Here is a 26,068-nt window from a genome sequence, read left to right as displayed (position 1 = left end):
TCCCTTGCAAGGCCTTCGGTAGTGATAAAAGTTAGTGACCATAAAATTGTAATTGTAATTGTAATTTTTCAACATTTTTGAGAGTTTATTTAAAATTGTGTCGTTTTTTTTAAACAAAATTTTACTCGTAAAACTGATTTAGTGTGTTAGAGAAATATATTTGAAGCGCTGCTACATTTTCGTCTTAGGTACGCATTTCATGGGGTAATGTATTTATAATGTCAGCATGTATACTATTAAAAATGCGTATAACACAAATCAAACGAATAGTATTTAAATAACAAGAATATAAGCTGGTTTAAACATGGCAATATAGTGATGCAATAGAAACGAAGAATTTAAGTTTCTGCAAGAATTTCTTAACATTAGTACGGTATCGTTATTGATGCTAATTTTGCCGGGTCTCTATTTTATGATTTGGTTGGGATAGAAGCGGCACAGATGCTGGGTTGTTCTTGTCATCGTGCTCTTCACTTTGAAAATCACCTCCAACTTTAGAAGTAAACAAACTACTTATAGAGGCATTTTCTGTGTGCTCTGTATTAACAATTTTTTGTTCGCCATTAATTTGACTGCCAGTGTTTTTTTCTGCAAACGATATACTATTGTTAGTCGGCGACGATGTTATACTTCGATTCGGCTTAGAAAGGCGTCTTGCACTTTGACTTGCTGTTAGGAATCGTGGTTTTTCATCTTCGGTTATTGAATGGAGTCAACGTTCCACTTCCTCGCCAAATGTCTCATTTGAGAATGTCCCAGATTAACGGCTCTTCTCAACCATGTAGCTTTCTTAGCAGTCAGGTACAAACTAGGTTTAATTGCTATATAAATAACATCAGATGTAGCACGTACAGAGTAATCAGGCACGAAAGTTTGTCGAATTTTTGAATCCGTGTTTAAGGACTGCAGTGACCCCATTTGTGAAGGTGAATCTGGAATTCAAAATTTTTATTAAAATCCTTCCTTTCCAATTGTTACTTCTACTAGGACATCCAAAATAAGTGCAAAAAAAGTGCCACAGATTTTCCTTGGATGAATAACAACAGATTCGGGTCATCCTTATTTTTCCCCTTAGCGTTGATGTTGTGAAAAACATCTCGATTAAGCAAGCATTGTTGTCAAATAAATAATATGCAGTTATTATACCGACTGTATAATCAATTTTCAAAAACTAAACAAATACAGTTAGTTTAATTTTGTTAACTTATCCAAAAATCAGAGGGCCGGGGCTAACTTTGACCGCGTCAAAGTTTGTATACCCTTGCAAGTTTTTTTGTATAAAAGATCTAATGTTTGCGAAAAAACGGGTTAGGAAAAAAACATCTCGATTAAGCAAGCATTGTTGTCAAATAAATAATATGCAGTTATTATACCGACTGTATAATCAATTTTCAAAAACTAAACAAATACAGTTAGTTTAATTTTGTTAACTTATCCAAAAATCAGAGGGCCGGGGCTAACTTTGACCGCGTCAAAGTTTGTATACCCTTGCAAGTTTTTTTGTATAAAAGATCTAATGTTTGCGAAAAAACGGGTTAGGAAATAACGAAGATATTGATCACTGTTCACCACCGATTGTTCTAATGGGAGCTATATGATATAGTCGAACGATCTTAATCAAATTTAGCACAGCCATTAATAGTTATGCTAAACTGAGAAATATAATTTTTATGGCAATTGCTTAAAAAGTAACGAAGTTATTGACCAAAGTCACTGTTTTCGACCGCTCGGTCCTATGGGAGCTATATGATATAGTCACCCAATCTTGATCAAATTTGACACAGTCGTTTGTTAGTTTAATAAATTCATAAATATAATTTCACACAATAGCATAAAAAATAACGAAGGTATTGAGAAAAGTCACTGTTCATGACTTTGACGTTTGTATGAGAGCTATATGATATAGTGATCCGATCCGGCTGAATCCGTGATATACAAACTGTGCAGTATATACAAATCTACATGCAAAATTTCAGCTCTTTAGCTCTTACGGTCTAGGAGAAGTTCGCGTCGATCCAGACGGACGGACGGACGGACATCCGGCTGAATCCGTGATATACAAACTGTGCAGTATATACAAATCTACATGCAAAATTTCAGCTCTTTAGCTCTTACGGTCTAGGAGAAGTTCGCGTCGATCCAGACGGACGGACGGACGGACATGGCTATTGTTCAATGAAAGACGTTAGTGTTTCTTGAAGTTATTAAATGTTTATTTATTTATATATATATCTAGGCACTAGCACATAAACCAGTGACTAAAGGTTGTCGCAACCAACACATAAATTGGGTGGACCTCGGAGTGAGATTACAAAGGTAGAGATGGGGGCCAAAGACACAGCGATGCACACCCGATGTAGCTACAATTGGTATCTGATCTTACTAAGAATAATGCATTTCTTTTATAGTACAAAATAGCGAGCTCACCAGTGCATAGTGTTAGGTCAGCAAAGTACGTTTTTATTGATTAACTAGGTCTTTATTGTTTACTGCTGACCATATCAGATCTACTTATGACTGATGAGCCATCGATATCTATAATCGGGTTACATACTTAACATTGACATACATTTCCATTCGTTCTATATTATAATTGGCTTAATGTTAGCTTATTTTATATAATCTAAACACCAACATACTCCCGGCCGTTGAACACCTGTTCAACGTTATCCAACGTTGACCGCAAAATTGCTGGGGGCTGGGCTTACTGCAGCAGGAGTCGGTATGGGATTGACGATCCTCACGGTTGTCTGCTCTGGACCATTGTGTCTTGGGGGTTGTGAGCATCTTTTTATTCCATATACCATCACAAGAACCAATGGTATTGTTAGCGCTACGTAGGAGACTATAACATGGTGAGCCGGCTGGCTGGGGTCTTCTGGCAATTTCCAGTTTTGCTTAGTTTCCAGTTTTCCTTGAATGTTGCTTAGTTCGTCGTAGCTTAGCTGCATCTTTGTGAATTGTGTTGTTGTTGGCGCTACTTTTGTTGGGCCAATGCTGAAGTTGCCAAATCGGACATATGACAATTTCATTGTGTCTGTCGTAGTTATACGGTGACCTGTTATTCGTATAGCAGAACTCCTAGCTGTACACGTCGGGTCTAGAGTTAACAATCCAGTCTTCTTAATAGTGACATCTTGTATATTATCGTCACAGGTCACTGCGAGTTCAATTGGTCTAGTGGTGGCAAAAATCCACTGATTTTTGTGATACATGTCGTACCACACGAATGATCTGTTTGTGTGTTGTATTTGGCAAGTTGATGATTTTGTGTTTTTGAATAGCTGGAACTCACAGTTGCTATTACCCGAAAACGTCGTTTGTTTATCAAAACAAATATATTGCTCGTTGTTGAGCTGATGGCATTGTTCCAAATCGGCTCTTGAGAGCCCAATGTATTGATTCTGTTCCTTGTTGACAGCAATGATGGGAATTTTAATGTTCATGATTACAATCCCATGAGTTCCAATTGCTGGAATGGGTACCAGGTTATACAGTTGCACTGCCTGCGTTGCCACTAATGGAAATGTGACCTTAAATATCACATGATTGTTTGCGATTGTGCCTTGTGCCTTCATTAAGCCATATAATTGCAAGACGTCGTTATCTGGAACTGGCAAATCCAAACCAAACGGAAGATGTCTCTTCAGTTGGTTCAGATGTTCCCGAAGCTGGCCTGGTGATAGTAGTAACGGGCTTATTTTGCTATGATGGGCATCTGTAAATACTCGGGAAATTTCGGTTTGAATTCGTTGCAAATTCCCTGCAATAACTGTCATCTGAGTAGTTAGCGTGATATACCATTGCAATGCCTTTACTGCATTGTCCTGGACCTTGGTCATGTCGTTCATTTGTTGTTCCATTAGTTTCATCTGATTTTCAATTGTGGCTTCATCTTAATGATATTTATCGTTGAATCAATTACAGATGTCTGATTTTGCAGCAAGTTCAATAAGTAATCTTCATTTGATTTAACCTTTCGTATGGTGCCTGACATCTCTGTTGCATACTTTGAGTCCAGCACACCAAATAAGCCGTTCGCAATGTTCCCAATTATATCTAAGGGCGATCGTCGTTGGCGTTCTATGTGAAGGAGATCATTTCCTGTCCGTAGCTCTGAGTTGACATGCTCGAAGTGCCTCTGCATTGCGGTGCATGCCTCTGGAACCTTCATTAACACGCATATTTCTCCAACCTTTACTACTCCGTCTGAAAATGTCTTCAGGTCGGCCCAATATGGTTCGAGATCGTAGAATGCCACAATAGTCCAGTCAGACGTTGCCATCCTTCCTGTGCCAATACTTTCATAGTATATGCCTGGTTTGGGGTTGAATCGAGTTATATTAGTTCTTTGAGCAAATGCTATAGGCAATAATAACAGCATTAGGCAGATCGTCATTGCCAACGGTGGCAGACCGATCGATAAGCGTCTTTTTGTTTTTGGTTCTGCGTTGTCCTCGATACCAGGGTCTTTTTGGGAATTCGATTCTGTGTCATCTGCCTCGATTTTACGTTTTGTCGCCGTCTCTCTAAGCAAGGGGGCCAATTTATGGATAGCCCGCTTGTAGGTGCCTCTGGCTGTTTTAACGTCTACCACGCGGACGTATCCATCCAGGCCTGGATATAGTTTAACAATTCGTCCAATTGGCCACTGCAAAATTGGCACATTATCCTCCTTTAGAATTACCATCATGCCTTCTTTGACATTGTTATATGGTTTTTTCCACTTGGATGTACCCTGCAGTTCTTGTAGGTACTCTTGAGACCATTGTGTCCAGAATGTATGCTTAAGCCGTTGCACTAACTCCCATTGCTCTGGAATCGATCGCTGTGTTATTGGCTCTGCATCTGGTTGGGCTACTAATGGTTCTCCGATCAATAGGTGGCCTGGGGTTAGAGCTGTTAAGTCGTTGGGATCGTCTGAGTTTGGCGTTAACGGACGAGAGTTCAGCACTGCTTCAACATTGACAATGATGGTAGACAGTTGTTCGAACGTTAAGTTTGCTGTCGATACGTTTTTCAACAGTAAATGCTTAGCGGACTTTACCGCAGCTTCCCATAATCCTCCGAAATGTGGAGACCGTGGTGGTATGAACTTAAATTGCACTCCTTTTTGATTGCAAAATTCCTTGATACTACCTGCTGCCGTTTCTGAGTGTATTGTATCGGTCAGTTCCTTAAGTTGGTTGTTTGCTCCAACAAAGTTTGTTGCATTATCGCAGTATAATGTCTGGCATCTTCCTCTGCGCCCAATAAAGCGCTGAAGCGCGCCCACAAATGAGGAGGTGGACAGGTCTCCGACCAACTCCAAGTGTACTGCCTTGGTTGCAAAGCATACAAATACTGCAATGTAGGCTTTGTCGGGACGTTTTCCTCGAACCTTATGGTGGATCCAGAATGGTCCACAATAGTCTACTCCGGCATTGAGAAAGGGTCTATTCTGAGATACCCGATGCTCAGGTAAGTCACCCATGACTTGTTTAAAGAACTGCGGCCGGTACTTGGTGCATACTACGCAGCCCTGGATCACATTCCGGACCATCGGTTTCACCTTAATGATGTGGTACTGTTGCCGAGCTATTCCGCGTAGTGCCTCATGTCCACAATGAAGATTTTCTTCATGAAGTTTCCGTAGCATCATTTTTACCACCGGATCATTATACGGCAAGAGATATGGATTCCTTGTTTCCGTTGATACTGGTGCTTGTTGTAGCCTAGTTGCTACTCGTATGATTGAATCTTCATCCAGTATTAGTGGCAACGTTGCCACCGTGCTTTTGCGATCTAGCGGTTGATCAGGTCGTTTCTTTAAGTGCCGTAATTCATATGCAAATCCTGTTTCTTGAATTTGCTTAATGATCACTCTCCGTGCTTGGTCCAACTCTTCCAACTCTAACTGAGCCGTTGGTTTCCTGTTCTGCTTGTGACAAAACCGTAGCACATACGCCACTATTCGCTGTAGCCGGTAAAACGAATTTCTGTGATTTACCGTATATATCCATTCACTCTTGTTGTTTGCCGTGGCAGTCACCATGCTGAATACCTTGGTTTTCTTCTCAGCGGTATCCATCGTGTGCTCTGTAGGCTTAAATGGTGCTGGCCAGCCACGTTGTGGTCCATGCAGAAATAGTGGTCCATACAACCATAATGTATGTGTGCTAAGCTGAGCTGCTGATATGCCTCGAGATAGAACATCAGCTGCGTTGAGCGCTGATGACACATGCCGCCATTGCCTTGGATGTGATACTGCGTGTATTTTTGTCAACCGATTAGCCACAAACGTGTGGAAATGTGATGCCCGTGAATTAATCCACGAGAGTACTACTGTTGAATCTGACCAGAGGAATGATTCCACACTTTCTGATCCGAATTGGAGATCCTGTCGAACTCTATCCGTGAGTTCAGCTCCAAGTACAGCTGCACATAGTTCCAGCCGGGGCAGTGTCTGTTTTTCCAGGGGAGCCACTCTCGACTTGGCGCACAACAATCTGACCGAAATTTGGCCATTTTTATAGGTTGATCGGACATAAACTGCCGCACCATACGCCTTTTCTGATGCATCAACAAATGTATGCAATTCCTTTGTAGTGGGGACCTTGCCATCAAAAATATGCCTTGGAATTTTCATGTGGTTTAGTGCCTGTACATCCTCTCGATAAGCTTCCCATTGCTTCTCCAAATACGGCGGTAGGTCACCATCCATCTCAATTCGTTCGGTAGCAACATGTTGAAGAAACATTTTCGCTCTTACCACTACCGGTGCGAACAGTCCTAGAGGATCAAAGATTTGACCGACTTCGGATAGCACCACTCGTCTGGTTATTCCTTTTGTATGTCTTTGAGCCTTTCCACATAATTGGTCTTCTTTGGGTGCCCATATGATTCCCAATGTTTTGACACTTGTTTGTTCCAGTGTGTCACCGAGATTGATGTCGGCAATCGTATCTTCCTTTGGAATTTCCTTTAGAAGTTGACTGCTATTTGAACACCATTTTCGTAAGTTGAAACCCTTAGGTTTCAAGATTTCTAGAAGCTCTTGTCTTATTTGCAGGGCTTCTGGTAAACTGTCTGCTCCTGTGAGACAATCATCAACATAAAAGTCATTTTTTAATGCTGATGCTCCAGACGACAATTTTTCAATGTTTTTCAGTGCCAAATATTCCAGACACTTCGTCGCTAAATATGGGGCTGACGTGGTTCCATAAGTCACCGTTTTTAAACGATAAAACTTTAGTTCTTGACTTGGATCCTCTCTCCACACAATCATCTGATTGAATTGATCGGCAGGGTTTATCCAAACTTGACGATACATTTTTTCAATATCTGCCGTAAACACATATTTGTGGGTCCTGAACCGCAGAAGAATTGAGAAGAGTTGACTCTGTACAACTGGTCCAGGATATAAAATGTCGTTCAGTGATTTTCCTGATGACGTTTTGCATGATGCATCAAATACCACTCTAAGCTTGGTGGTGGTACTTTCTGGTTTTAGTACACAATGATGCGGTATAAAGTAATGGTTCTTGGGAATTTGTTCTACCATTACTTGCTTCATATGTCCAAGCTGTTCATATTCTGACATAAATTTTACATACTCCTTTTTTATGTCAGGGTTCATTCGCCTCTCTAATGACATGAATCTTCTTATGGCTACTTCCCGAGATTCTCCAAGAGATGACGCCTCTTCAGCAAATGGAAGCTTTACAATTAGTCGATTGTCCGCCGCCGTGTGTAGGTTATCGAGGAAGAATTTTTCACAATACTCTTCCTCCGGACTCCTGTACCTTTTTATTGGCTCTAGTGTGTCTAGCTGCCAGAATCTTTCCAGTGATTCCTCTGGATTCGTCATGCCTACCATACATGTGATTGAAGCTGACGTTGACATATTAATTCTGCCAGCAACAATCCATCCAAACTCTGAGTTTTGTAATGTTGGACGGTTTCGATTGCCCCGTCTCCTTTCTGGTAGCAGTATAGCATAGTGATCATCAGCTCCCAACAGCATATCAATTTTTCCGGGTTTATCAAATGTTGGGTCCGCTAATTGAATGTTGTCTGGTAATGTGACTTTCTGCGTTATTTGTTCTGTGGGTTGGTCACCTATTATGTGTGGCAATACAAATGCCTCAACTAGCATTGCGAACTTGTTGTATCTTGACCTTACAACCAAGCTTACTCGCGCCTTGCTTATCTGTGGTTGACCACCCACTCCATTTATATGCACATGAGTCTCGCTAATTTTTAACGATAACTTCTTTACCAGTCTCTCTGAGACGAGATTTACTTGAGAGCCGCTATCCAGGAGTGCTCGAAATTCTCCTTTCCTTTCATTGATCCCTTTTACCACTACCTTGGCCGTTGCCAACAGGGTGTATTTTCTGCCAATTCCATACGCAGAAGCTGCAGAAGCAGATGTAGCAATTTGGTTGCCTGTTTCTAAATGCAACATTGTGTTATGTTTTTTATCGCATTTAAAGCATCCCCTCCAAGAGCAATTTTTTGCCATATGGTCCGGCTTGAAGCAATTGACACACAATTTGTGTCTCTGCACCCAATTAAGCCGCTCTGCTGCGGATTTGATTTTGAACTTTTCACATTGGAAGAGTTTGTGCTTTGCTCTTTCGCAGAAAGCACACAGGGTACTGTTTGTCCCAGATGCTGTTGCGCATGTCTTCCTTGGACTTGGTTTTTCAATGCTGCGATTTTCGTTTCTTGGTTTCCCAATCGCCTCTAATGTTAGGAAGCGCTGTTCCAAGAAGGATAGAAAGTCCTTTACTTCCTGCAGATCCCTTGTGTTGGAAAGAGATTGCTCATATAGTGCGTGGTTGAATCTATCCAATTTTCTTGTCATATGAAACATTATGACAGCATCTGACGATTCCAAATTGACGCCTACATTTTTTAAGGCTTGCAATGATTCAAAAATGTTATCATGCAAATTCTTTATAGAAGCTGCGTCATTTCCCACATTTGGGTGATCAAACAGCTTTGCCAGTATGGCTGTTACTAGAACTCGTTTGTTATTAAAACGTTCCTGCAACACTGACCAAGCAGTGTTGTAATTGGCTTCTGTTAATTCCAGGTGCCGTATCAATCTTTCTGCTTCTCCAGAAAGGTTTGATTTTAAGTACCACATTTTCTCTATCGTGGATGCATTTGACTCATGAACCACCTTTTTATAGATGTCATGAAATTGTTGCCATTTCAGATAATCCCCATCAAATTTTGGAATGGGAATTTTGGGTAGTTGCAATGATTGTATCGATTGCAATACAGGTGGTGATTGTATCACTACATTTTCTGCTGGTGCCACACAGAATTTCAGCATTGTATTTTCTGCGGCCACAAACGTAGCTATATTGTATCCGGCTTCGGCTGGATTTTCAGCTAGCCGATGAATCTCATAATGGATTTCTTCAATTTGTATCCATAATTTGTCGACTACCGATTTGTAAGTCATTTTATCTTCAGGCACAATTTGTCTTAATGTCCTGGACAATGACTCCAGCAGAGCACTTTGCTTACGAACCAGTGGTTTGATCATGACTCGCTCTTCCTCTCGTTGGCGAGCTTGCCTCTCTAGCTTTATTTTTGCCAAATGGTCCTTCCAATCTTCCACTATATTAGATACAACCGTCTTCATTTTGCTGAAATAGTCCGTTACAAAGTAGTCATCTTCAGTTGGCACGTTATTTAATTTGTCCATCAACTCCTGATGACTTTTCTCGAAGTTCTCCCACATGTATTCCAGGAGCTCAAGTTTCTCCTCGAAATAAGATGGCTTCGTTTTCCTGGCGAAAGAATCTTTTTTGGTATTCCGAATAAAGGCCTGGATTGCCTCTCCTCGTTCTGTCTGCTGTTTATAAAACTCCTCCATGTTCTTTTATATTCTTATGTAATTGCTTATCTGTACTAGTACTTGACCCGATGGGAGTTTATTTATTTTGTCAAAGACAGGGAACGCTCCGACTCGTTCCTAAAATTGGTCAAGTGTAGCACAAATAAGAATAAGAAATAAATCGAAGTTGCCTTTTGATTAGTGTTTTAACAATAGTTTTATTTTTATTTATTTTTTATTTTTATTTCCAATATACCTATTATTTTACACTGATAACTGCCACGACAGTGAAACCAATTTTTTGTGTTTCTTTTCTTTGTTTAAAAAATTGCTGATCAATGCCAAAATCTATACTCGTGCGTACTACCTGGGTTACTGACCGAGTTAACTAGGTCAGATATTGCTGACGCCAGGGAATGCAACAGAGTTGAGTTGATCAAACTTTATTTTTTATATAAAAATAACTTTTTATGATTTGGTCGCCTCGTTGACACAAATCGTTGTTAAATGTTTTTTATAAAGTGATCGCCTAGTTGATCAACTTTTATTCAATGGGTATGCACTGCTACCCCGTTGCGGAAAACCAACTCCTAGTTTTCCAATAAATCTTTTTTATTCGCCAAGGTGGCTACGCAATGATTGCCAAGTTAATCTATTGCGATGTTTTTAGTCGGGACCCCAGATTGATGTGAGATGTTCATCAATTTGTGCCCTCGCTTAGGATTGTCGTGTCCAAAGCGTGCAAAGAAAGTAGTCGCCTAGTTGACCAGTTTCCTTTTTGTTGAGAGATTGGTCGCCTGAGTTGACCAAATGTTCTCGCTTGATGACGGTTTCACCAAGTCTGTTATTCTTTTAACTTGGAGCCGCCAATGTCGGGGTCACCAAAATGTTCAATGAAAGACGTTAGTGTTTCTTGAAGTTATTAAATGTTTATTTATTTATATATATATCTAGGCACTAGCACATAAACCAGTGACTAAAGGTTGTCGCAACCAACACATAAATTGGGTGGACCTCGGAGTGAGATTACAAAGGTAGAGATGGGGGCCAAAGACACAGCGATGCACACCCGATGTAGCTACAATTGGTATCTGATCTTACTAAGAATAATGCATTTCTTTTATAGTACAAAATAGCGAGCTCACCAGTGCATAGTGTTAGGTCAGCAAAGTACGTTTTTATTGATTAACTAGGTCTTTATTGTTTACTGCTGACCATATCAGATCTACTTATGACTGATGAGCCATCGATATCTATAATCGGGTTACATACTTAACATTGACATACATTTCCATTCGTTCTATATTATAATTGGCTTAATGTTAGCTTATTTTATATAATCTAAACACCAACAGCTATTTAAACTCGTCTCGTCGTGCTGATCAAGAATATATATACTTTATATGGTCGGAGATGCTTCCTTCTATGCGTTGCACACTTCTGACCAAAATTAATATACCCTTTTTGCAAGGGTATAAAAATTCAAGGTGATTAAATGGTTATATTATAAATTGTAAATTAGATAGGTCTGGTGTCTCTTTTGCTACCATTGACCATAATAAATTCTCATATTATGATCCAGACTCGAATGGAAAATTTTCAATATTAGCAAAATGCAAGAAAGAAAACGTATAAAAAATTGGGTCAAGATTCGATTTTTTTTATATTTTGTACCAAAGTTCGGGAACGGACGAACATTTGTAGCCCTTTCAATTCTAAGAAACTTAGCTAAAGAAAGTTTCTAAAAAGTGAATATTTTACCTTTTTAAAAGTTACAAGCAAATGAAAAAAAGACCCTTTTCGAAAAAATGGCAACTTTGATGAAAAACTTCCGCAAAAAATTTTGTATGAAGCCATCGTGATAACTTAAAAACTAATGATGCAGTTCGATTCGCAGGACATCGAATAGGGTGAAACAGTCAACCAATTTTGACATGTCTTTTTTTCTATACCCTTGCAAAGGGTATTATAAAATTGGTCAGATGTTTGTAACGCACAGAAGGAAAAGATTCCGACCCCATAGAGTATATATATTCTTGATCAGCATGAGAAGCTGAGTCGATATAGTCATGTCCGTCTGTCCGTCCGACCGTTTGTGCACATCAATTTCACGCCGCCATCTTAAGAGCTATCGGGATGAAACTTGATATTTGAGCTACTTATAGCCCGGTCAACTATATCATATAGTTATAGAAGAAACATAGATGGGAATATTGGAGTATCTCTATGAAATTTACTAATATGATAATTATGGATATAAGACATCAGATCACGAAATTTCAAAATTTTAATCTGATGGGATATATAGAACCAAAGTTCCAGTCAATATAAATCGTCTCAAGCGCTGCCGGCAGCGCTGTTTGCTGCCTACTACGTCATGGTTAAATCAACAGAGCACATGCATACACACACAGACGCAACGCTATATGAACTGTATATGGGAAGAAGAAGAAAACATTTTATTAAAAAGTGAAATAATTTGAAGGTTGTGTTTGTGTATTGATGAAATGAGTTGCAGGAAAAGAATTTTGAACATGTACAAATATTATTGCCAAGGACGGCAAGGGTATATAAACTTTGGCATAGCCGTAGATACCTTCTTTAATATTTTTTGTTTCAAATTGTTTTATGAACCCAGCAGTTTGAGCATTATTTTGAGTTTCCAACCTCAAGAGGTACCGAATGACGTACCTCTAGATCTCGCACTTAATGTGGATAGGAACTTGTTCTGGAATTATTGCACAACTGGATTCTTTAGTGAAAGCTGCTGATGATATAGCTTGGTGGTTCTTGAAATAGAGACAATCTGGTCACCTTTTGTGCTGCCTTTGATTAAAAATCTCACAAATTACTAAGATTTATTGACTTAAAGCCAACTGTTTCTGAACGAAATGCATTATTATTGTTAGCATATAAGAAATTTGAATTGAATTCCACATTGTTAGTGCAGTAAAATAAATATCGAATTGCAGTGTCATACTACCATGACATTGTTATCGAGTTCGCTAGTATCGATATGTAATCAATATCGGGAACAGTTGGTGCGTTAGATGTGATTTTTGGATCAGATCATCTCTGGAAATTCTGTACTGAAGAGCAAAGATCATTTAGTAACAACGTTCCTATCGCACTAAATACAATTTTTGGTTGGACTCTTGCAGGTACATATAGTACATAGTGAAAACCAACCACTGGCAATCACTCCTCATGTTCACCTGGACCTCGATTCGCAGGTGCAATCGTTTATGGAGATAGATAGCATTCCATCGAAAACATCGACATATATTTGAGATATTTGATCCGACTGAACAACACTCGATCACCACTCCCGTTCACAAGCTGGCACGTATGTAGTAGAATACCCATTCAAGGCCCCGATGCCACCAATTGGCGAAACCCTTCCACAAGCTATTAGCCGGTTGCAATCACTAGAACGCAGGTTAAGTCGCGACCCAAGTCTCAAGAGAGAGTATATAGCTTTCATGGACGAGTACCTGAAGAGCGGTCATATGGAATTACTCAACACACAGCAGATCGACGAACAGCCCGACGGTTGTTTCTATCTGCCGCATCACGCCGTCTTGAAACCGGAAACCACCACTACGAAATGCCGAGTGGTGTTTGATGGATCTGGAAAAGATAGTAGCGGAGTGTACCTCAATGAGCGTGTTCACATTGGGCCTCCCATTCAACGAGATCTATTTGGTGTCTGCCTTCGATTCAGACAACATCGTTATATTTGCTGTTTGGATATAGAAAAGATGTTCCGCAAAATAGAGGTTGCTCCCCATCATACAAACTATCAACGGATCATCTGGCGCAGTTTCACAATGGACACTATGCAGCGTATCGATTGCGTACTGTCACCTACGGATTGGCGCCTTCACCCTTCTTGGCCGTACGGGTTTTGAAACAATTGGCCATAGACAAAGCGAAATATCCACTAGCCAAGCCTTGAGTGCCAGCGCGCGATGCCTACTTGGATGACATTCCAAATAGATGCAACTCAGTTGGCGAACTTATGGAATTAAAAGATCAACTAATTTCTTTACTATATGAAGGAAATTTCAAGTTGAGAAAATGGAGTTCGAATAGCTGGAGTTTCTTAAAGTCGATACCAAAAAGAGATTGTTTATGTTTGTGTAGGGCGGTCGAACTCCCTTGTCGTTTGGGGCAGCTAAATGAATTTTTCCTTTTCTTCCTTCAAAAAATTGGAGACGCGCAGAGACTTTTCTTTCAATTGTATATTTTTCAGTCACAGGTATAATTCAACTAACTGTAGCTTAAACTAAGAGAGGGAAATCAAGCCCCGTTTGGAGCGAAGTCTGGGGAGTTCTTTTTGTGGGGTGAGCGATGGGCATCATCGGGAGAGCGGCGTTAGGTGAAAGCTCCCGCCTCCCTTAACCCTTGTGTTGCCCGTTGGGCATAAACATTCTCCCCCCCTTGCAGGAGTGCAAGACCCAGGCAGTCTAATGGCACGCTCCGGACAGGGTCCAGCCAAAGACTGTGCGCATCGCAATTGGCCGCCCGCCAACCCCGGGTAGACTCCCCTCTAGGATGACCTCCGTCATCACGTCCGGGCCCAGGACCAAAGGCACCGACGACGGTCGGTAGAATGGGTCATCCGCCAGGACGATGCCCTCGAACTTCTTGGAGATTTCCAGGTACACCGGAGAGCTTGGAGTGCGGCAGCAAAAGCCATCGACCACCTTCAGGATCGCCTCCAATCGCCATCCTTCACTGATCAGGGACCGGATCACTGCTGCCACCGCTTTCTCCGCCCCAATATTGACGGCTGTCAATTTAAAGGCCGTGGCCAGTGACGTCGCCATCGACGATACCGCCGAACAAAGGTCCACGAGGGCCTTCACGTCGAGGGTTTTCCCTCCCGTCTCGAGACGTACTATCGCCGTTGGCATCAGATGTGGATTGCGGTGCTGCAGCAGTGTGGCCAGTGTTAGTTTAGGATCGGAGGCTGGCGTTAGTGCACCCTTCGTCTGGAGGACTCGGGGGTGACTCGGCGTACGACGGAGCAGGAAGTGCGTCGACGTGGCTCCTCGTGGAAGTGGAGTGGCGTGTGGTGGTCCTCCTTACATATTCGGCATCTATCACCGCTCAAACAGCTTCCTCCGGAGTGTTGGTGGGCAAGGCAGTTGGCGCAGTACTTGTTCGCAAGCACTTCTTCTGGAGGAAGAAAGATCAGCTTTGCGGCTGGGCGCTTCACAACACTTCACACTTATTGCGCTTATGTAGCTCCTTTAGATACTCGTCTTTCCATAGGGTCAGATATGCTGACTCACAACCTTCAAACGTGGCCACCGGTTACTGATAGACGGAACCTGATCCTTGATTTCAGGTTACGTCACGGATAGCATTGGACCAACCACTAGAAAATGGCCTCGGGTCAAAGCTAAAGAATCGGTGGGGTCTTCAGACATAGGAGTTTAAACAAGCCTTTACCTTAGCCAGCAGCATAGAGAACTCTTCAAAGGTATACTTTTGGTTGGAGGTGGCCTTGTAGAACAGAGTTTTAAAACTCTTAACTCCAATCTCCCACAACCCTCTCATATGTGGTGGCCCGGTAGGGATGAAATGCCAGGACAGATTCTGATGGCTGTAGTGGGATAAGATTTTCTGCTGGGTAGACCTTAGGAAATCTTTTTCAAGCACTCTTGATGCACCTACGAAGATTTTACCGTTATCGGACTGCACTTGCTGGGGACACCCTCGCCTCGATACAAAGCGAGCGCATGCTGCCAGAAATGTTTCAGTACTTAAATCCGAAGTTGCCTCAAAGTGAATGGCTTTGGTGGAAAAATAAACAAAGACACACACATATCCCTTTGATACGCGACAGGCGCGGCCGGTGAAACTCTTGAGGTCGAAAGGACTTGCGAAATCTATCCCGGTGGTCGTGAAAGGACGTGCGAAAGTAGTTCGCTGGGACGAAAGGGTGCCCATTAGCTGTGATTGCAGCCTTCTTTTGTAAATCACACGGACCTTGCATTAATTGACCACCGATTTGACTAGATTCCGCAGTCTTGGAATCCAGTTTCTCTGTCGGATGAGACGGACTACCAGTTGACTGCCCCCATGGAGAGAGATCTGATGCGTGAAAAGCACCAACAGCCTGGACAATGGACTTACTACTGGCAACAGAATGGGGTTACGCTCATCGTAACTAAGGGCCGCTGCTTGTTGCACGCGCCCACATGCTCGGATCACACCTGATGCGTCAATGAACGGATTCAAGTTGAGAATGGTGCCAGATGTGGGCAGAGATTTCTTCTGCTGTAGACACCGATGTTCCGTCGGGAAGTAGTCACGCTGAGTGACTTGGATCAACGCCTGGAGTACTAGATTGATGTCGTTAGAGTTCACCTCCCCGGAGTAATCTTTTTGGAAGTTTTCGACACTTTCTGCCGAAACGGACCACATATGCTACCACTCGTAAGGCAGGTGCCAGATTGGAAAAACGAGACAGTATCTCGTTGGCTGGCTTAGCGTTTGCGACGTGGACCTTCACTACCCGCTTCTCCAAGGTGGTGTCTAGTGGGAGTGGTGTCGCTCGCCGCCAGGAGTCTTGTTGTTCCCGTAGCCATGGTGGGCCGTGCCACTACAAATCCTTGTGTACAAGTTCCTTCGCACTCAGTCCGTAGCTAGGGAGATCTGCTGGATTGTCCTCTGAACGGACGTGATTCCATGGGGCGCTATTTGTTGCCGTCACAATTTTGGCTACCCGATTTGCGACAAACGTTGCCCATGTGCAGGGTGGCTTATTTAACCACGACAGTACGACGGTGGAATCTGACCAATAAAATGTCCCAGCATTATCAACTGGAAGTTGTGGAAGAACTGCAGTTGTCAGTTTAGCTAGAAGTGTGGCTCCGCATAATTCAAGGCGGGGCAATGAAACCGTTTTAACTGAGGCTACTCTAGATCTCGCTGCAAGAAGGCAGCATGATATGCCTTGGTCATTGCTAACGCGCACGTAAATTGCGGCACCATAAGCCCGCTGTGACGCATCCCAAAAACAATGGAATTGAATGTCGCAATTTGGATCATGGAGAACTCACCGCGGAATTCGGATCTGGTCAAGGAAGGAGTAGCTCTTTGTAAAATCCTGCCACCTGTGATGGAGTTCACTGGGCAATTGATCATCCCACCCTAGCTCTTGTAGCCAAAGCTCTTGCATAAACACCTTGGCTTGAATTACAAAGGGAGCCAGCCAGCTAGCGTGATCGAATAACTTGTCGATCTGCCCGGGGACTTCTCGCTTAGTATAAGCTGACTTGATATCTTGGGGTGAGATGACAAAATAAAACTCATCCGTAGTCGCTTTCCATCGGATTCCCAGTGTTTTTGGTGTGCTAGGCTTTTCGAAATCGAGGAAATCAGCATTCAGCAAATGACACTTTGGAATGCAACTGAGCCAGCTCTTCACATTCGATGTCCACTTACGCAAAGGAAAGCCAGCTGAACCAATAGCGTCTTGAAGTTCATTGACCATTGCGATTGCCGTTGCTTTATTGTGAGCCCCTGCCAGGACATCATCGACAGACATATAGAACTTGATAATATCGCTAGCCAAAGGAAATTTGGTTTGTAAATCACTTGCGAGTTGTTGAAGTACTCGGACGGCTCGTACTTTTGTTGTGGTGCTGTAGGGCTTGAAAACTGCACGAATAAAAATTTATATTACTGCCGTCAAATGGCACCTGACGCATATGGCCCAAGTCCAAATATTCTTGGATGACGGCGTCATACTCAGTTTTTGCCGGAATATTTTTTAGGAGCCGGCCTTCGTTTTTTAGGAACTGAGCCAATGCCCCTGGTATGGAATGACCAAGGTTGATGTTGGTTGGATCTCGAAACGGAAGTGAGACCGTATATCTCCCCGAAACATCTCTTCTTGTGGTCTTCTGGAAATTAACCTCGCAAACAGAATCAGAATCTACCGGTTTGACCGGTAGATCCTCCACCTCCCAAAATCTTGTGAGAAGAGTTTCAAGTGCCTCCTCTCTGCTTACAGCGACCCTCGTGGTGAACGCGGCACACGAACTAACGGGGACCCCTTGCAACGGGCCTGAAATGACCCAACCGAATCTCGTCTCTTGAGCCATTAAAGATCGGCACACTTCGGTTTGGATGCCGGAAAGGGTCACCGCTGGTATGACATCAATACCAAGAAGCAGATCGATCTTCGCCTTTAATCTAAAAGAGGGGTCGGCTAGAGGAATATGGCGCATTCCTTCCAGTGTGGCTTGGGCTATCGTACATGACTACAAATCATCAGCAACTTGGGACAAGACAAAAGCTTCTATCTCTATCTGGACTGGAGGTCCATGCGACAGACCTTATGCTTATGTGACAGACCTTCAAGGTTCTATTGACCTTTCCGTTAATGCCTGTCACCTCGGCCCTGACAGTTTGGAATGGTAACTTCATGAGCCGGAACATTCCTTCGGATATGAAATTGGCTTCCGAAGCCGGGTCTAATAGCGCCCGTAAAGCATAAGTAGTGCCCTTGTGCCAAAAGTCCACGATGGCTGTACCTAGCAACTTATCTCGTGAGGACCTTGCCTGAGAGGTAAAGTAAGTCCGGACAATATTGTGAGAACTGGGCTGAGCTGGGACCGGCGTTGGACTATTCTCCGGTGGGGCATCCTTGTGACGCCCCTTGCACGTGAAGCAATTGTGCTGATTCGGAAAATCTTTTACATGATGCCCCCTTGCGAAACAGTTCAGACAAAGGAACTTTTTCTTTATGTATGCCACCTTCTCTGGCACCGGCATCTGAAGGAGGCGGGGACATCGACGCACCGGGTGATTCTCCTTCATACAGAGATCACAGGATATTGGCTTGGTGGTCAGCTTGGCTTCAAATGTATTAGCCTTTCGGGTGGCTGGAAGCGGATTTCGCGGAGGTTTCGATGTGGGAACTGAAATAGCCATTGCAGGGGGACATTCGCGAATCGCTTATGTAGATGGCTGTTAACAAGTCACGGAACGTCGGCCATTTTAAGTTATCTCGCGTAAAAACCTCTGTGTCAATGGGTGGCAATCGACAGCCTCGTTCTGCTGGTGCAGAGGTAGACCCATGACGGTGCGGAGGAGTAGGAGCAGACCCTTCGTGGATAAGCTCGTTTAATCGAGCCGTGCATGCTAAATCCTCAGAGCTATCGTCTTCGCCATCTGGGAGTGCCTCGCATCTCTCATATTCCTCGGACAATGAAGTGACGTGGGTGTCGACTTCAAACTGAATTAGTTTATCGCTAATGGAGACAAACTTCTTCAAAGCCATGGTGGATGCAACTAAAACCCTTTTGGTTTCGGACCGAGCTACTCTTGGGGCGGTTCCCAAAATCTGTGGATGTGGTACCAATGATTTGACCTCTTTTTGGCTTACTCGTCGTGGCTCAGACGTGGCTTGCTGAAAGGTCGTGCTTAATGGTGCGGACGTGTTCTCAGCCTCTTTCTCGTCTTTTGGTGGGCTCGTGCTCATAACCCCACAGAATGGCGGTTATAAAGTAGTGAGCTGGTTTGGAAGGGCTTGAAAATTAGTGAAAAAGACACACTGCAACGTTTGGGAACACCTGGAACACTACCAAACCACTCAAGGAACGGCTGTAAAACGCTTTAAAATAGATTAAAAACCCACAAAACGAGTTGGTACGTTTGGGAACACTGCCAAAAAACTCTAGGAACGGCTTGGAACACCTTGGAATTGTAATATAAAACCCAAAGATACGACTTGGGAAACTTGGAACACCTTGGAATTCGAATATATAACCAAAGATACGACTTTGAACGCGTGGAATTACTATGGAATTGAAATATCACCAAAGATTCGACTTGGGACACTTGGAACACCTCGAAAATCAACTATATAACCAAAGATAAGACTTCGAACGCGTGGAAATACTTTAGATTTGAAATATAACTTTAAAACGCTTTAAAATAGATTAAAAACCCACAAAACGAGTTGGTACGTTTGGGAACACTGCCAAAAAACTCTAGGAACGGCTTGGAACACCTTGGAATTGTAATATAAAACCCAAAGATACGACTTGGGAAACTTGGAACACCTTGGAATTCGAATATATAACCAAAGATACGACTTTGAACGCGTGGAATTACTATGGAATTGAAATATCACCAAAGATTCGACTTGGGACACTTGGAACACCTCGAAAATCAACTATATAACCAAAGATAAGACTTCGAACGCGTGGAAATACTTTAGATTTAAAATATAACCAAAGATATGACTCTGAACGCGTGGAAACACTTTGTAATTAAAATCTAACTCCAAAGGATCGACTTGGAACGCGTGGAAAAACTAAGGAATTGAACAAATTTGGGAATTCAATATTAAAAATAACCAAGATACGACTTGGAACGTTTGGAATCAGAATAAAATAAAGCGCGGAACACAAATTTTTAATAATTAAATATTATTCGACCTTTCCCTCAACGTGACCCTTCAACATATATACCCCACAAAGTGCCTGCCAACCTAGGGTATACAGCACAGCTGCTTTTGGTCGTTTGCTTTGTGCCGGTCTTTGGCACATGAGCTTGCAGCTGTACTGGTATACTGCAGTTAAGCGGGGACTTATGTATGCACGTACATACGTGTATGTATGTATGTAGGCTGCAAGGGGTAGCGAGATTTTGTTCGCGGTGATGGAAAAATATATTTGTGTACGAAAAAAATTAAAAATTTTTCTGGAATATATGTATGGATATGAATATCAATATGTAAAATTTTATGTATGGAAAAATATGTATATATATGTATGTGTATGGATATGTAAAATGTCGGAGTATATGTATAGATATATGTATATATGCCGGTCTTTGGCACATGAGCTTGTAGCTGTGCTGGTATACTGCAGTTGAGCGGGACTTATGTATGCACGTATGTATGTATATAGGCTGCAAGGGGTAGCGGGATTTTATTCTCGGTGATGCAAAAATACATTTGTGTGCGAAAAAAATTTAAAATTTTTGTGGAATATCGATATGTAATATTTTATGTATGGAAAAATGTGTATGTATGTATATGCATGTGTATGGACATTCACACACTCTGCTTGCATATATATATGTACTAGAAACCCTGCCACGCTTCGCTGTGCCCGCTTTTGAAAAATTAAAATTGCGACTATAATTTGAGATTTAAACTATCCTGTCTCCAAAGTTAGATCGAACTGCACATGGTGTGCGAATTTTATTATAATCGGTTAAGTGGTTTAGGAGTCCATTGAGGACAAACATTGTTTTGCCATATAAATAATTTTCTACTTATTTCTAGTGTAGATAAAAAATAGCTAGGCAAAACATTATTATTAAATTATTATAATTTATCCCTTAAAACAATATCAATATCATAATGCTATAGCGTGAACAATATTTTTTGTTAGTCCATCTTTAGCTAAAACTGGATGGTTTTCCCACTCGAGAGCATGCTACGTATAATTGTCCGTATGGTGTTATCAAATCAACAACGGGTGCATTGAATCTACGAATGCTCTCCAGCTGGTGTTTTATCAGGATTAATGACGATAGTGTAATTATTACTTTGTAATTGGTGCATATGTGATTTGAATATTTTCAACAACTCGTTGTGCTTGTTCTAAAGAGCATCTAGATCGCTGACGATGCGCCTAGCATTAAGTAAATCAAGGTTATTACAATCACAACGTTCACGCGATTGGCAAGTGTTTTTCCGGAATCCTCGCCGCCCATAAAGTAGATTTGTAAGAATTTATGTGGTTCGTTTGGCATTGGCAGCAGTGAGCCCATCTATATATATAAAAGAAAGTCGTGTTAGTTCAACCACTTATAACTTCGAATAGCAGAATACATCTTAAAAACAATAAATAATTGTCGAAAACCCTTAAAACAGCCAATTTCTTTTCCCTATTCAAACGTTTTCTAACAGTCAATTTAAATAAAGTCATTTGTTGTTTTAATGTCATTGTAGTGCTCTGTAATATACAATGTGAAAACTAAAGGAAAAATTCAAATATTGTGTTTTGTGTAGTAACATAATAGAAATTCGAATATCGTGTTTTGTGCAGTGTTTAGTAACCCATATTATCAAACCAAACCAATTAGCAATCCAATCATTATGCCACGTCCTAGATTATCCGATGAACAAGGAGAAATTATACGAGAAGAGCGCCGCTTTAGTATTCAACGAGGAAGGGCATTAATTCGTGCTTCTCATACACAAGAGCACAGAGGACAGCCTATGAAACGGTTAGGTTAGAAACGAGAAATCGTCGAGCCTATCGTACAGATGAACATAGGAATAATCTTCAAAGTGCAAGAAGAAATGGTTCAAGAATTGATTTAAAGAGAGACAAACTGATCTCTATTCGGACAGTGGTACCACCTTTCACGGAAGCAGACGTGCGCTAGACGAGATGAGACGTTTGGCCATCGATCACATGAAGCTTATGAACATGCTAGTTTTGTCGCGGGTGAAGGCCTCACATGGCATTTCATATTGCCGTCTGCACCACACTTTGGCGACATATGGGAATCTGGAGTGCGATCCGTAAAACTACATCTCCGTCGGGTCATTGGCGCTAAAGCACTGACTTTTGAGGAGTTGTCTACTGTGTTAGCGCAAATAGAAGCTGTATTAAACTCAAGACCACTCTGCGCAAACGGTGACAGCTCTCTGGACCCTCTCACACCTGGTGCAGGGGTTCTGGAAACGCTGGTATAAGGAATATCTCACGTCATTGCAAGACCGAACTAAATGGTCATCGAAAGAAAATAACCTTTGTATTGGAACTCTTCTGGTGCTCAAGGAGCCTCATCTTCCACCCACCAAATGGATATTGGGACAAGTCTCTGCGGTCCATCCTGGAGACGATGGACTAATTCGGGTAGTTACTGTAACTACTGCTAGCTAACTAGCTTACCAAGTTAGATGCCCTCCCTATGTGGTGAACTAATAGTTCAGGGGGCGCCGGTATGTTTCTGAGCGAAGTGCATTATTATTGTTAGCATATACGAAATTTGAATTGTATTCCACATTGTTAGTGCAGTAAAATAAATATCGAATTGCAGTGTCATCCTACCATGACATTGTTATCGAGTTCGCTAGTATCGATATGTAATCGATATCGGGAAAAAGCTTAAGCAAAAGAAACTCATTGAATTAACCGGTTGTAATTTTATACAAATTGCACATATATTGAACAATAAATCAAATAGGGGGTATCGCCTTAAACAGTCTAACTAGGCAGTTGGTTTCCGAACACCAACTAAAACCCAGTTTTCAATAACTTTATAAAGGTCGAAATGTAGACAAACATGTTGCTTTTACACATGCTATATACTACAATATACTATACAAAAAATATTTTGGCGTGACGGTGTGACGGTAGACGAAGCCCTTAGCACTAATTCTGATGGCGCCCAAGGGTATGCTCATAAAAAAGGTGGAATCTGCAAGCTTTGCCATTATTTATTAGTTTCATGTAGTTTGAATTCCCAAGTACTTTTAGTGTAAGTTACGTTACTTTAGCAAAGTCTGCTGATGATAGAACTTAGTTGTGCTTAAAAAAGCTGTGCAGACAACCGGTCCACTTTTTGATTAAATATCTCACCTATGATTAACGATTTTATGAATTAGTAAGATTTATTGCCCTTATGCCAGCTAAAATCCAGTTTTAATTATCTTCGAAAAGGCAGTTTTTGACTAAAAATTTTGAAATGAATTGAAATAAACGGTGAATGTGAAACAGCGGTTCCCACTGGCATTTTTCACCATCTCTGAACAGCTGCCGCGTATTTAGAAATTGCGTATCAAGTCATAAAAAAAAAAATAAAAATAACAAAAATAATAATGAACACCAACAAATTGGCTTTAGTGTTAGTAATCAATTGCTGCAGAACTTATTGGTGGCAATTGAAGGTGATACACAACAAAGACAAACCGAGTTGGATGATGATTTTTACTTGTGGCTGTGAGTGCAGCAATTAAAATATTTGAAATTTTGGGAGAAAGATATTCCCCTTAACCTTTAAAAAAAAGTTTCCGGATAGAAAAATCGACTTTCGCAAAGCTTTGCTGGTAGGCAGACTGGAGACGCTGCGAAAAACGACACAAGAGAATCGAAATGCGTTGTACACCCTCGAATGCTCTGCAGAGTATAGAGCAATAGGCAGGTTGTTTGGCATCGCACCGAACACGGTTAGGGAAATTCTTCATGAATTCACAAGGGCCGTAGTGTTTAAATTTTCAGATAAATATATGGCCGAACTACCTCACATCTGAAAAAAATCTATGATTGCATAGGACTTGAAGTTCTTAATAAACTACATGCACTCCTTAATAGATTGATATATCTGTTATCTTTATACAAGGTATGGTACTCAACTCTATTATTTGCGCTTGTTGATTATCTGTGATATTTGATATGTCTAGTTGTGTTGACGATTTTCAATGATTTTCAAATTTTAGATATCTATCTACGTCAACATCGGATCTCCAGGCCGTTGCATTCGAATGTTTTGTTTAAATTTCTAGTCTTGCAACAATGATAAGTACTTCACCGTTGCTAGAAAAAAGGGCGAGAGAGCCGTGCGGTGTTAAAGTGCATTTAATTGGCGTCTCCTCGTTTAAGCTTTCGCGGAATCTTATGGAGCCATATCGATTCTTAACCGCTGCCTCTGCAGAGCAAAAGACTTTCAATTACCATCTCTCAAAAGCTAGGTGGGTTGTGGAAAATGCTTTTGGTCATTTGAAAGCAAGATTTCGTCGAGTGGGTAAAGGGATAAATATTCACACCAAGAACAACACAGTGCTTATAATGTCTTGTTGCTTATTGCACAATATTTTAAATACAGTGTACTCTTACCCCAGAGCAGCCAGATCGCAGTAATACATCTGCTGATTAATAAAAGCCAACGAAGCAAATCCGACCTGCAAATTATTCATGTATAATATTTCACATTTAACATTTTATACATCAATTAAAACATTAAATACTTAAAATCTACAAAAAATTTGAATAACGTGTCTTTGGTCCACCACAAACACCCAGTTTGCGTTCTGTTCTCATCCACGATGGCGTTGACTCAAAACAAAATAATATTGATCAGAGTAAATACTAAAACAGTTTTTGCAATAATCACCTCTTGGTATTTCACTCATTTTTGTTTCAGTTTTGTTTTGTTGTAGTTGTATCTTTTTATTTGTATTTTTGCCAATCATTGTTTACATTTTTGCTTAAAATGGCACATATTTTCCATAAATGAAAAATTTTTAGTGTTGCATTGGCAAAATATCGATAAAAAGACCAATCGAGCCGCCTGAGAAGGCACACTGGGCTGAATTGCCAAATAAGTGGCATAAAGTCGAATAACGCAGATATCGAGCTGAAACTTGGTATCTTTGATAAGAATAGCACTCTAAATATTGAAAGTTCAGTATTAAGTTTGAAGTTCAGTTGACCACGCCTACCCCAATAGTCCATATAAGGCAACAGTGCGTATACGTGTTCACAAAGTAAAGTGTGGAAAACTACATATAAAGTACAACAATTTTAATATTTTTTATGTATTAGTGATAGTAATATAATTTTATATATATATTGTTATTATTTATTTCCGTCAATTGGCCAAATATCCAGTTTGCAACAACGGCAGAGTTGCGGCCGCTGTCCATTCATACGTCCAGCAGCGTTGAATGACAGAACTCAACATGATCTACAAGTTCAAAATACCGCCAGAGCCGCAAAAAGCCGCAAACAAGATTATTACTAACTTTTTATACACACTCTCTACTTTGTTTTCACATACATTACATATCCCAGAAACACACAGAAGGTAAGTTTTTACTCCACAGAAGACGAACACATATGTTAAATTTTCTATCTTTTTGGACAATACAAAAAAGTACACATATATAAAATATAATAAATTTGAACACCAAATTGTTTTGTTTTATCCATTCTTCATACCTTGGTCTCCAAAATCCATTTTTTACAGTATCTTATTTTTCTTTTCTGTAAATTTGCCAAGCGCTCAAATTGAATAAACATATCCCGCCAATTTTGTCGCAGGCATCAGCTGACTAATCACCTGATTTTGAAGCTTGATCAGAATGACAGGGTTGCATGTTTGGTAAAAGCGATCATCGATTTTTCCTATTTAGGGACTCTAGTTTGAATATACATAATTATAATTATTATTTGCTTC

General features: G+C 41.1%; 1 long non-coding RNA gene across 2 annotated transcripts; it reads right to left on the bottom strand.

Annotated features, from left to right (window-relative positions):
- Positions 1-115: 115 nt before the first annotated feature.
- LOC124460972 lies at positions 116-25,112 on the bottom strand. Of its 2 annotated transcripts, none has more exons than XR_006954877.1 (3): positions 25,004-25,112; positions 24,727-24,945; positions 116-932 (listed from the first exon to the last, which is right to left on the bottom strand). It is a non-coding gene; the product is annotated as an uncharacterized LOC124460972 (long non-coding RNA). The 2 variants fall into 2 exon arrangements; XR_006954878.1 differs by having other exon boundaries at positions 120-932; positions 24,727-24,791.
- Between the last annotated feature and the right edge of the window lie 956 nt (positions 25,113-26,068).

The sequence above is a fragment of the Drosophila willistoni genome, unplaced genomic scaffold (genome assembly GCF_018902025.1).
Source record: "Drosophila willistoni isolate 14030-0811.24 unplaced genomic scaffold, UCI_dwil_1.1 Seg169, whole genome shotgun sequence".
NCBI lineage: Eukaryota > Metazoa > Arthropoda > Insecta > Diptera > Drosophilidae > Drosophila > Drosophila willistoni.
This window is presented reverse-complemented; position numbering and strand designations above follow the sequence as displayed.